This window comes from Nyctereutes procyonoides, unplaced genomic scaffold (genome assembly GCF_905146905.1).
Source record: "Nyctereutes procyonoides isolate TBG_1078 unplaced genomic scaffold, NYPRO_anot_genome, whole genome shotgun sequence".
NCBI classification, from domain to species: domain Eukaryota; kingdom Metazoa; phylum Chordata; class Mammalia; order Carnivora; family Canidae; genus Nyctereutes; species Nyctereutes procyonoides.
The window spans coordinates 6,236,596-6,248,423 of NW_026575145.1; positions in this window are offsets into that span (position 1 = coordinate 6,236,596).

Consider the following 11,828-nt stretch of genomic DNA (forward strand, 5'->3'; position numbering starts at 1 on the left):
CATGTCTCTTGTCTTTGTTTTAATATAAGGCTCATATTTTCCTGTTTAACTGTCTGATTATTAATTTTGATATGGAATATTCTTAAATTTATATTTTCAAAAGCTGAATTAAAAAAAAGAGTATCTAATTTCATTCTGGCAGATTTATATAGAGAGCAGTGTAAACGTTGATAGCTTATTTATATACATATTTCAGGGCAGCTCTGAAGCAAAGCCTACAGTCTACTATAAAGTCATGGATGTTTCTGATATCTACTGTATGGCCTATATATCCATAAAATTATTCTACTCTAGCTTGCATGAACCTGAATGATTCACAAGTTTCGTGATTGAAGTGCTTGATTCATGGTTTTTCAGCAATTATTCTTTCCTGCATTTGTTCTTTTCCTGAATTCATAGAATTTTACCCTGGAATTTATAGATTGATATTCAAAGACTCAGAAGGATGCTGTACTGATTTCTGAAGCTCTTTCTCTGTATATTCCTCTTTCCCAACACTTTGCACTAAAAATTCTAATTGGGTCTGCCTCCTTGAATGCTGTTCCTTATCATTTAATTCGAGAAGACTGCTAGGCTCTATCTTTTCCTTCTTTACACCTATGGAATCTGGAATTTGTCTCCAGGTAAAAAAGCCAAGAATTTCCTACACCTTTTATAATTTGTTTTCCTTTTCTCAATAACATACTACAACTCTTGTTCAATGTTTGAAAACCATCATCTGAAAGTTGTGAAATTTTCTAAATTTTTATAATTGGAGGATAGGCATTATTTTTATTTATACCTTTAAAAATCAGAGGCTTCCTTCATGGATCCTGCTTCTCTCTCTGCCTATGTCTCTGTCTCTCTCTCTGTGTCTCTCACGAATAAATAAATAAAATCTTAAAAAAAAGAATGAGTAATGTTGAGAACCTAGAGACAAAGAATAAATATATATGATATAATGTCCTAACATGAAAGAAGGAGATAGTTACTGAAAAGGAAAAAGAAGCGACTGTGTTTGTGTTTAGCTCATCCTCTGAAACATACCTTCTACATTTGAAACATGGTAAATAAAGACTTAACCAGGATGAACAAGAAAAATGTGTTCTCTTTTACAATATGAAAAAAGAGCTTGTTGATAAAGTTTTAAGAATAATTTTGCTGAAAGCTTGAAATTATATGTACAGACTGGAGGTATATGCAAAACTGAGGCAAAGAAATATTATGTGATTGATTTATTTATCCCAACCTATCTGATGTCTTCTCTTCTGACAAACAAAACTGGTTCAAACAACTTCTCATATTTTTTATTCTTTTCCTAATAATCTTCATCTGTGCATTGAAATCCTCTACTAAAATTCTGTGAATATTTTATGAAGTAGCTCTCTCTGCTCACAAATAGGAGATGGAGTGACAGATCATGCTGTTACCACAGTCAAAACTAAATATATTAAAAGCATGATCTGTTCTCTTTGAGTCAGACCTTGCCAATAGATGCATAATTCTGTGGTTAGCTAAAATAATGCATATGATGCTCCTCATGGAAAACAGTCTTCTGCTACTATAGAATACAGTGTTTGGGTAATTCAGTCCATCATATGGGTCCTTTTTTATATTTTATGAAGACAAATTTGCATTTGTAAAATTCATACTTGTTATTCACTGGCTGCATCTATAACTGTGATTCCACTTAAATTCCTACTAGTATGATGGTGTGACTCATTATATTAATTATCCTTCATATTTCTCAGTAAGTCTGTGTAAATAATTAAAGGGAATCCTTATGTCAAATCATATTAGTGAAGTAATACATCAAACATTTCTCATAGCAAATCCACAAAGCTCATAGTTTAACTATTTATGTCTCAAGAAATTTGATAGCATATATTGTAGGTAACAGTTGTATTTATCATTGCCTATTTTGTGGAAAGGATTTTGACAAGTAATTTATAAGCATTTTATGTGGCAACTCATTTAATTCACTTGTGATTGTTATTGTGTCAACCTGACTGGGCTAAAAGCCAGATAATTTGGAAAACAATATTTCTGAATATGTCTCTGAAGATGTCAGTATATGTACATTGAGTAAGGGACATCACTCTCACCAGTTTAGGTGGGCATCATCTAACCCAGTGCAGGTCTGAAGAACAAAGAGTAGGAGGACGAGTCAATTCATGATCTTCGTTTGAGTTGTGATATGAATGTTCTCTTGCCTTTGGACATTGGTGCTCCTGATTCCCAGGTCTTCAAAATCAGACTGATTTATACCACTGGGTTTCTAGCTTATAAATGTCAGATTATGGGATTTGGCCCATATGACTATGTGTACCAATTCATATAACAAACCACTTCTTACATATATCTGTAAATCCTACTGGTTCTGTTTCTCTGTAAAACCCCAATAAATCTCCCAATAATCCAATAATAAATTGTGTGTATATATATATATATATATATATATATATATATATATGAATAAATTGTCTCATTTCACCTAGCTAGTAAATGGTAAAGTTGGGAATGGAGCATAGAATTTGCTAAAAGATACAACCATGGTCTTCTATAAACAAATCTTCTATATGAATATACATTTACAAAATATATTCATACTTTTTAATAAAAAAAAGTCTTAAATTTTGTTTTTTACATTCTAGCAGCAACTTGTCACATTAATTACTTATTTATAACAAATTTTTAAGCAATACACCATAATATTACTATGGGTAAATTTCCAAATTCTTATTTTATGTGAACATGCAATAAACCTTTGGAAAGCCTACTGTAATAGATGGTAATATGTAGTGCCTTATAATTTGGGCCTGGAAGCAAGCATACCTAAATTGAAAGCAGAACTCACAGATTTATTAAGTATATGGATTTGGCCAGTATCATAGCCTTTTAAACCTATAAAATAGAGATAATGATGTCTAACAGACAAATTTGCTGATAATATTAAAAGTGATATCTCAAATAGCAAGATGAGTTTAGCTCAAGTCAGTGCATAATAAATGGTAAGCTTTTTACTTTTATTTCTACAGTTGTACTTTGAAAACATAAACTGCCACACATACATGTAGGGATGGTTCTAAATTTAACCAAGAAAAATTGAATATTTAATTGACTGTTCTCATCATTTAGGCTGTCTCTGCTTAACTGCAGTAAGAGTTTTTGACACACACATGAATGTAGGTTTCATGCTATATGTAAATAAGAAATGTAAGAATCCTATTGACCACTTTGTGAAAATTAAAATGATTGATGAGTTTCATTATTTCAATTTAGAAATTCAGCTGCAAAATATAAGCTCTCGTGCTGCTATGGCAGTACATTCTATCACTCTAATTTATGCAGTATATGCTTAGTTCCTGAACAAAAACAAGATTTCCATATTGACAATTGTTATATTCAATAAGGGATTCAAAATTTTGAACATTAACTTCTTGTGACTACTCCCTTACTTAAATGCCAGAAAGACCTTTGAAAGTCTTTTACTTTAATTTATAAATCCTACTAATTTTCATAGTGTTGCAAGAATGAACATTCACATATGAACTTATTATCATTCTTAAAATTACTAGAGACAAAAATTTGTTTTAGAATCTAAATTAAACCTTAGTTTTCCCACAACCCTAATGGGGTAATTTTCCTCCAACACTTCAATTCCATCAATTGCAAACAGAAAGGAAGATAGTGTTGACAGTTTCTCCCTCAAAGTTTAAACAATCATACATATTGTATTTATTAAAAATAGTTGAGGACAATAAAAATACTATGAACAGCACAATGTCCACAAATTTAATACTTAGATAAAATGACCCATTCTGCAAAATACATCTGCTACCAAAAATCATGCAATAAATGATATATAATATTAGGTCAATACTTATTGAAGAAATTGATTCAGTAATGAATACACCCTCTATAAAGAAATAATCAGGCCCAAGTTGTTGTACAGATTTAAAGAACAATTCAGAGAAAAGTACTAATTCTCCAGAATCTCTTTCAAAGAACAGAAGTAGGAGGAAACTTCTTAACTCATTCTATGAAGCAAGCAAAAACCCAAATACATTACAAATGCATGAAATCATTTCACTGAAGTGGGTAAGAAAAAAAGGTACTAAACTATGTTTGGAAATGAATGGTTTGTAAAACAGAAAACAAAATAAGCTGTGCATAAGCATTGTACTATAGTTGATAAAGTTAAACCCCAAAGGTTATAGGTTGAAAATTCTGATACGACTATACATATAGACTGCAATTGAAAAATTAAGTATATGTATGGCAGATTAATGCAGCTCAATTTCTCACTATTGAACTGGAAAATTACAAATAAGCAAGGATAAGGGACTAAAATGATTCATTTGGTAATAGATTCATTAGAGTTTGAGAAGTCATTATGACCTCACTTTTAGCTTCATATAAATACGAATTGTTACATATAGATATATTAAAATATATGTGTGTATATACACAAGTTAGTATATACACACATTTCCTTGCTCTGCCAGCTGAGAAAAAAAGCAATGACAATCACATAGTTAACAAGTAAATTTGATTGCTAACATCATTCAGTGAGTTAAAAAAATAAACATTTTCCTTGGAGAAAAGGAAAATGGACCTTGGACTGATACCAGGATGAAGGCAGGAAATATACAACATAAGCTTGGATAAACTTATAAGTATCAGAAACTAAGGAAGCACTCAAAACAAAACAATACCCACAAGGATAGGAGGCAAACAAAAAATCTTCCAAAGGTCACAGCTATTCAATAATTTGAATAGCAAAATCAATAAGGTTGGATTGAATTATAACTCAAGATTTTCAATAAGTTCACAAGTCCATACTAATATAAATAAATACTTGAATAAAAAAAGTGGAGGAGAAAAGACAAATCTACAATAAAGAAAGATTCTAAACAATTTACATAGATATTCTGTCTTCAAAGAGGCAAAACATAATTCTCTATTTTTCACATGTGGACTACACATGATAATTTCCTTCCAAGGAGTACAGCATGAAAAGAAGTTAAACAAACAAACAAACAAACAAAAACAAAGAAAACAAACCTCCCTTTACAGTATAGAAGTTTGACAAATATCACTTCAGTCAAGTACTCAAGGTCATCTTCAGTGGTGCTAAGTCATGTTGATAGTACATACCTTTGATATAATGGGATGAAAATTGCACTTAACCTCTGTGTTTTTCCTCCTCAAAGCAATAAATTTAAATTCATAGTAAGAAAAACATTCAACAAATCTTAATAGAAGGACATTCTATAAAGTACATGGCCAGTGCTCCTCCAAGCTGTCAAGGTCATTGAAAACAAAGAAGGTCTGGAAAACTTTCACAACCAAATGTAGCCAGAGGAGAAATGATGAATGAATTTGAATGATGAGATAAGGAAGGATGAAAAATGATGAATAATGTTCTGAGTAATCCTGGAAGCAAAACAGAACATATGGTAAAATGTTTTAAAATCTAAATTAAATATATTTAGTTAATAATAATGTATAAAGATCCATTCATTATTTGTAGTAAATGTACCATACAAATGTAATAATGTTAAGTTTAAACTGTGTGTAGGTTATGTGAGAACCCTGCACTATCTTCATAATTTCTTTCATAAAACTATCTCTTTAAAAAAAAAACTACCTCTTCTAGGAGGTAAAATTTATATAAAATTTTAAAAAAAACATTCTACATAGTTACTTATACAGCAGCAGTGTTCATTGAATGGATTTTCTATAATTTATTTATTTATTTTTTTTTATGAAGTCATTTTTTTTTGAAGATTTTATTTATTTATTCATGGGAGACACATAGAGAGAGAGAGAGAGAGAGGCAGAGACACAGGCAGAGGGAGAAGCAGGCTCCATGCCCCGGGAGCCCGACGTGGGATTCGATCCCGGGTCTCCAGGATCACGCCCTGGGCCAAAGGCAGGCGCCAAACTGCTGCGCCACCCAGGGATCCCCCTATAATTTATTTAAACGCTCATATTAAATATACAGATTTACTCTCTTTTATAATCCATTCATCTACTCAACAAATATGTATTATCTTCTGTGTATCAGATGCTATAAGATTTGAGATTCAAAAACAACAACAAAAAACTAGAAATAAGCCCTTGAAATAACATGCTAATAATTAACGAGAGAGAGAAACATGAGAAAACTAAATTTAAAGAGAAAAAAGGGCAATCAAATAAAAATAAAAGCTGGTGTAGAGTTGGGGGAGAGAGATGTTTTAAAATAACAGCTCCATCATCTCCAGCTTTTACAGACAAGAGAATGTAGAAGTAAGAATGAACACCTCTTAATATTTTATTCCACTAGCCCAGGGGAAAATTTATGGTGGTTCTGGTTTAAACTAGAGTGGCAGCAGGGAAAATAATAAAGGACTGGTATTTGAATGTATTACCAGGAAAAGCCAAATAATTCTTTCATAATATGGATGTATGAGGAGAAAATCTAAATCAAGATTACTCTTTTTTTTCAATGAAGTTATTTGTGGTGATAAATTTCTGGCTTAAAACTTCTGCTGCATCACATATACTTTGGTATATATGTTTCCATTTTCATTTGGATTTTTTTTTAATTTTTTCTTTGCCCCATTGATTGTCAGGAGCATGCTGTTTAATCTCTACACTTTGTTTTATTTTTTTCCAGCCTTATTCTTATAACTTATTTCTAGTTTCATGACACTGTAGTCAGAAAATATTTTTGACATTATTTCAGTCTTCTTAAATTTGATATTTGTTTTGTGGCCTAATAAATGTCTATCCTGGAGATTGTTCCATGAACACTTGAGAAGAATATGTATTCTGCTATTGTTGGATGGAACATCCTATGAATGTCTAAATTCATCTGGTTTAAAATATATACTGGTCCTATTAAAAACATGTTCAGAGGAACTGAATATACATTTTTTTCTAACGAAAACATGCAAATGGACAAGTACAGGGAAAAAAAGTTCAATATCATTAATGGTCAGGAAAATTAAAATCAAAACTACAATGAGATTATTATCTTAAACTTGTTAGAATGGATATCATCAAAAAGAGATAGCAAGTGTTGGTGAGAAAAAGGAATCCTTGTGCATGGTTGGTGGGGATGTAAGTTTGTGTAGTCACTATGGGAAACAGTATAAAAGTTCTTCAAAATATTAAAAGTAGAACTATCATATGATCCAGCAATCCCACTTCTGGGTATATATCCAAAGGGAATGAAAGTAACATATTGAAGAGATGTCTGCATTCCCATGTTCACTGACACATTATTCACAATAGTGAAGATGTGGAAATAACCTAAGCACATGTCAGTGGACAAATAGATGAAGACGTGGTATACAAAAACAACAGAACATTATTTAACCATGAGAAAGAAGTGCATCCTGTCATTTACAACAATATGGATGGAGCTTGAATTTATTATTCTAAGTGAAATAAGTCAGAGAAAGCCAAATTCTGTATGGTATTATTTATATGTGAAATCTAAAAATGTCCATCTCATAGAAATAGACTGTAGTGGTACTTATCAGGACCTCAGGCTAGTGGAAGAGTGGAAATGTTGGTCAGAGCATAAAACTCCAGCCCTAAGATTAATAAATTCTGGAGATCTAGTGTACATCATAAGGATTATATCTAACAAGTTAAGAGAGTAGATATTAAATATCCTCACCACAAAAACAGAAATGGTAATTCAGTGACACAATTCAAGTGTTAACTAACACTATGGTGGTAAACATTTTGCAATATATATCAGGTCAATATGATGTGTACCTTAAGCAATATTTAATGTAAATTCTATCTCAGTGAAACTAGAGAAAAAAGTCTAAAGGCTAAGAAGTTAAAGAGTTAAAAGAAAGAAATTCTCTATTTGTACATAAAGGTACTTAAGATGCACAACTTTTAAGTATTTTAATACATGTGATTAATTGTCCCTAAATGAAAAAAACAAAAACTCCCACCAGTGAGATTCTTCTATCTACTTGCCAAGAATTAGTACATGCATTTGAATTAGGCACTGCAAAAAAAAAAAAAGAAGAAGAAGCCTACAGTAAAAGTGTAATTAATATAGAAATGTTATATACATGTGTGTAAATAAAGTATAACCGAAGTCCAGAAGTAAGTAGCACAAGGCTCCTGTGGCTCCTCTGTGATTTTCAAAAACACAGGCACTTTGGTTTCACTGCTGTAGTATCTTAGGATTTATTGACTTTCGTCTTCAAGTATAAGAAGGATTTTCTCATGTCATATATGTTCCAAGTTGCAAGAAGGAAAGATGGACAGAGAGGAGCACCTTCTAGGCAACTTTGCCAATGTATTATCTTTACCAGCCTTAACTAAAATCTCATCATCACAATTGCCTTTACACATCATTTTCAAGAACTCTATCATATAACCAAATCTAGCTCAGTCTGCTATACAGCAGTACTACCTATAATTTATTATAATAATGTGTACTTTAAAATAAAAGGATAGATATCATAATAAGTATTCTTACCACACATATGCACACAAATAAATTTTGGGGAATATGGGTATGTTTAGTACCCTGATAGTGTTAATAGTATCATGAGATCAGATTAATCAGGATGTATACATTAAATGCATGCAAGTTTTTGTAAATCAATTATACCTTCTAAAGGATAAAATAAAGCAGTTCTCTATGACAAGAGAGGCAAGAATATACAATGGGGAAAAGACAGTATCTTTAATAAATAGTGTTAAGATAACTGAATTGCCACATGCAAAATAATAAAATTGGATTGCTTTATTACACCATAAACAAAAATAAGCTTAAAAAGGATTAAAGACACATGTGAGATTCAAAACCATAAAATTTCTAAAGAAAACACAGACAGCAATCTCTTGGACATCAGCCTTACTAACATATTTATAGTATGTCTCTTCAGGCAAGGAAGTCAAAAGCAAAAATAAACTATTGGGACTACATTCAAATAAAAGCCTTCTGCATTGCATACGAAACTATTAACAAAATGAAAAGGTAACCCATTGAATGGGAGAAGATATTTGCAAATGATAAATCTGATAAGGGGTTTAATATCCAAACTATATAAATAACTCATAGAATTAAATACCAACAAAGAGCCAAAATCCTATTAAAAAAATAGGCAGAGGTCCTGAATAGACATTTTTCCGAAAACAACATACAAATAGTCTACAGACACATGAGAAGTTGCTCAACATCACTAATCATCAAGGAAATACTAATCAAAACCACAATGGGGTATCACCTCACAACAGTCAGAATGTCTAGTTTACAAGCATGTGGAGAAGAGGACATTTGCACACTTTCTGTGAAAATGTGAATTTGAAAAAAATGTGAATTGGTTTAATCATTATGGAAAATGATATGGATTTTCCTCAAAATATTAATAACAGAAATGTCATTGATCCAGTAAAATCCCTGTTAGGTATTTACCCCCCTAAATGAAGACATCCATCCAAAAAGATATATGCATCCTTGTGTGTTGCAATATTATATACAATAACCAACATATGGAAGTAACACAAGAGTCCATTGATGGATTAATTGATAAAGAAGATATGGTACACATTCATATACACACAATTTAATATTACTTAGCCATTAAAAATGAGATCTTGCCATTTGCAACAATGTGAATGGATTTAAAGATAATTATGCTAAGTGAAATAAGTCAGAGAAAGACAAATATCCTATGATTTGACTTACATGTAGAATCTAAAAAGCAAATGAACAACAACAAAAAATACAGAGAACTTATAGTTACCAGAGGGGAGGAGGTTGGGGGAGATGAATGAAATAGGTGAAGGGGATTAAGACGTACACACTTCCAAATATAAGTAAGTCATAGAGATGAAAGGAAAAGAATAGGGAATGTGTCAATACTTTTAATAATCTTATATGGTGACTACATGTATTGAGTAATACTCATGGTGAATATTGAGTAATAAAAGAAATTGTCTATTCATTATGTCATACATCTGAAATAATGTGTTTCAAGTATACTCCAATAAATTTTTTAAAATAGGTCTCCTAACTAGATGTATTGCTTTTCATAAAAATTCAAAAAAAATGTTGAGGAGAAAAGTGTACATTCAATGGAAAATTATCATTGTCTTCACTATTTGGTAACAATTAAAAAGTGTTGTTTAAAAATATTTTAAAAATATTTTAAATGTAATATATCTGCTATTGTTTTATTTAATGGCCTTAATTAGTATAAAGTTTAATAATTAATATGTTTTATAGCCATTGATGTTTCTTCATGTATGTATTTATGTGGAAATACTAATTTATGAGAAAGTCTTGAGAGAAGAATCAATGGCCCAGAAAAACATAACAATTGCAGTTCAAGTTACACTGTTTGGGTGGTAGGAAGAAATGTGCTATGTGGTTAGAAAAGAGCCAGTGTAGATACAGAGTAACTTATCATTATGGGGCACATTTTGTAAAGAACGAAATATTACATGATCCACTGTAAGATGGAAACTGTAAATTCCTTGCAACTGTCATTCTTATGACATAAGCTACTATGTCTCTAGAAGGACCTTGTTCAAAAGTAATTATATTATCAGAGAAAGAAAATTATTAGCAATTTTTTGTAAATTAATTTATGTTCAAATAACTGCTATAAAAATTATGGGACTCTCAGGGTTTGTACTAAGGTAAATCATGAAAAAGGAAAGGGAACAAAATATGGAAAACTGCTCCAAAGTAATTCATGTTAGGGTTTTCCCCTGTTATATCAGGCTATATTTCATCTGAGATTTATGTGCTTTCCTAAAGTGGGATCCCAAGTATACAGAGATTCTGAAGATTAATTTTCAAACTTTATTAAGATCATCCTTGAATAGAATACACCATAAATTTCTATTCCTTTTGATATATTGACTTAGAAACATTCAAAGCATATATGCATTGTTGAAATAAAGCATTATAAAAAATACTGGTAAATAAATATGATTTTTTTTCTGCATGAACTAAGGAACGCAAAAAAAATGACCCTACGTCCTCTTATTCTCTACCATCAAAACATAATTTTGCTAACGTGCACGGGGATGCAAAATGTCAAGATATTAAAAAAAAAGTACTTTGACAGGTTCCGTTTTATAAATAAAGTTAACACCCTTGAAAGCTACTCTCTCCCTTGATAGTTATAGGCCAAATCATTTTCTGGGACAATAAATCATATTCCTTTCTCCATCCTCTTAGTCATACTAAGTGGAAAAATTGAAGAAGGTGAGTCAAACACCTGTGAGGATTTTTTTTTTTTACTGATTCATTAATGAATTAAGAAAATGGTTTTCTGAGCACTGTTTAATCTATTTCCATAAAGGTAGGGAAATATGGCAGGATGAATCCAAACAGGTGTAAACCAGAACACCAAAGCCAAGAAATAATGAGACTCATATGCTGTTTACAAGCTCATTTCTAGTTAAGAATCACACAGTTTGACCCAGAATCTTAGCTGCCAAACTAAAGAAACAAACCAACAAAAGCAAGTGAAATAAAATAACCCACCTAGAATAAATCAGGTTTTTCTAAAAAAACAACATTGGTAATAAGTACGGGGGTGGGGGGGGGGTGGGAAGCCTAGTCCAAACAGAAATAGTTCTAAAATTTATGGGTGGTGGAGGATATATTTATATCAAAGTTAGGAAATGACTAATGGCCACTTTATTTAATTATATATTTAATACTTAGGTACAAAGGAGGAGATTGCTGCTCTTAGAAGTTAAAGACACTGTTGTGTCTACTCCATGGTTGGCTTCATGTTTTGTGTTCTAAAAATTCTAGTATTTAAGTATCCATTTGTTCCACCAGTTAGTATAGCTCAGAA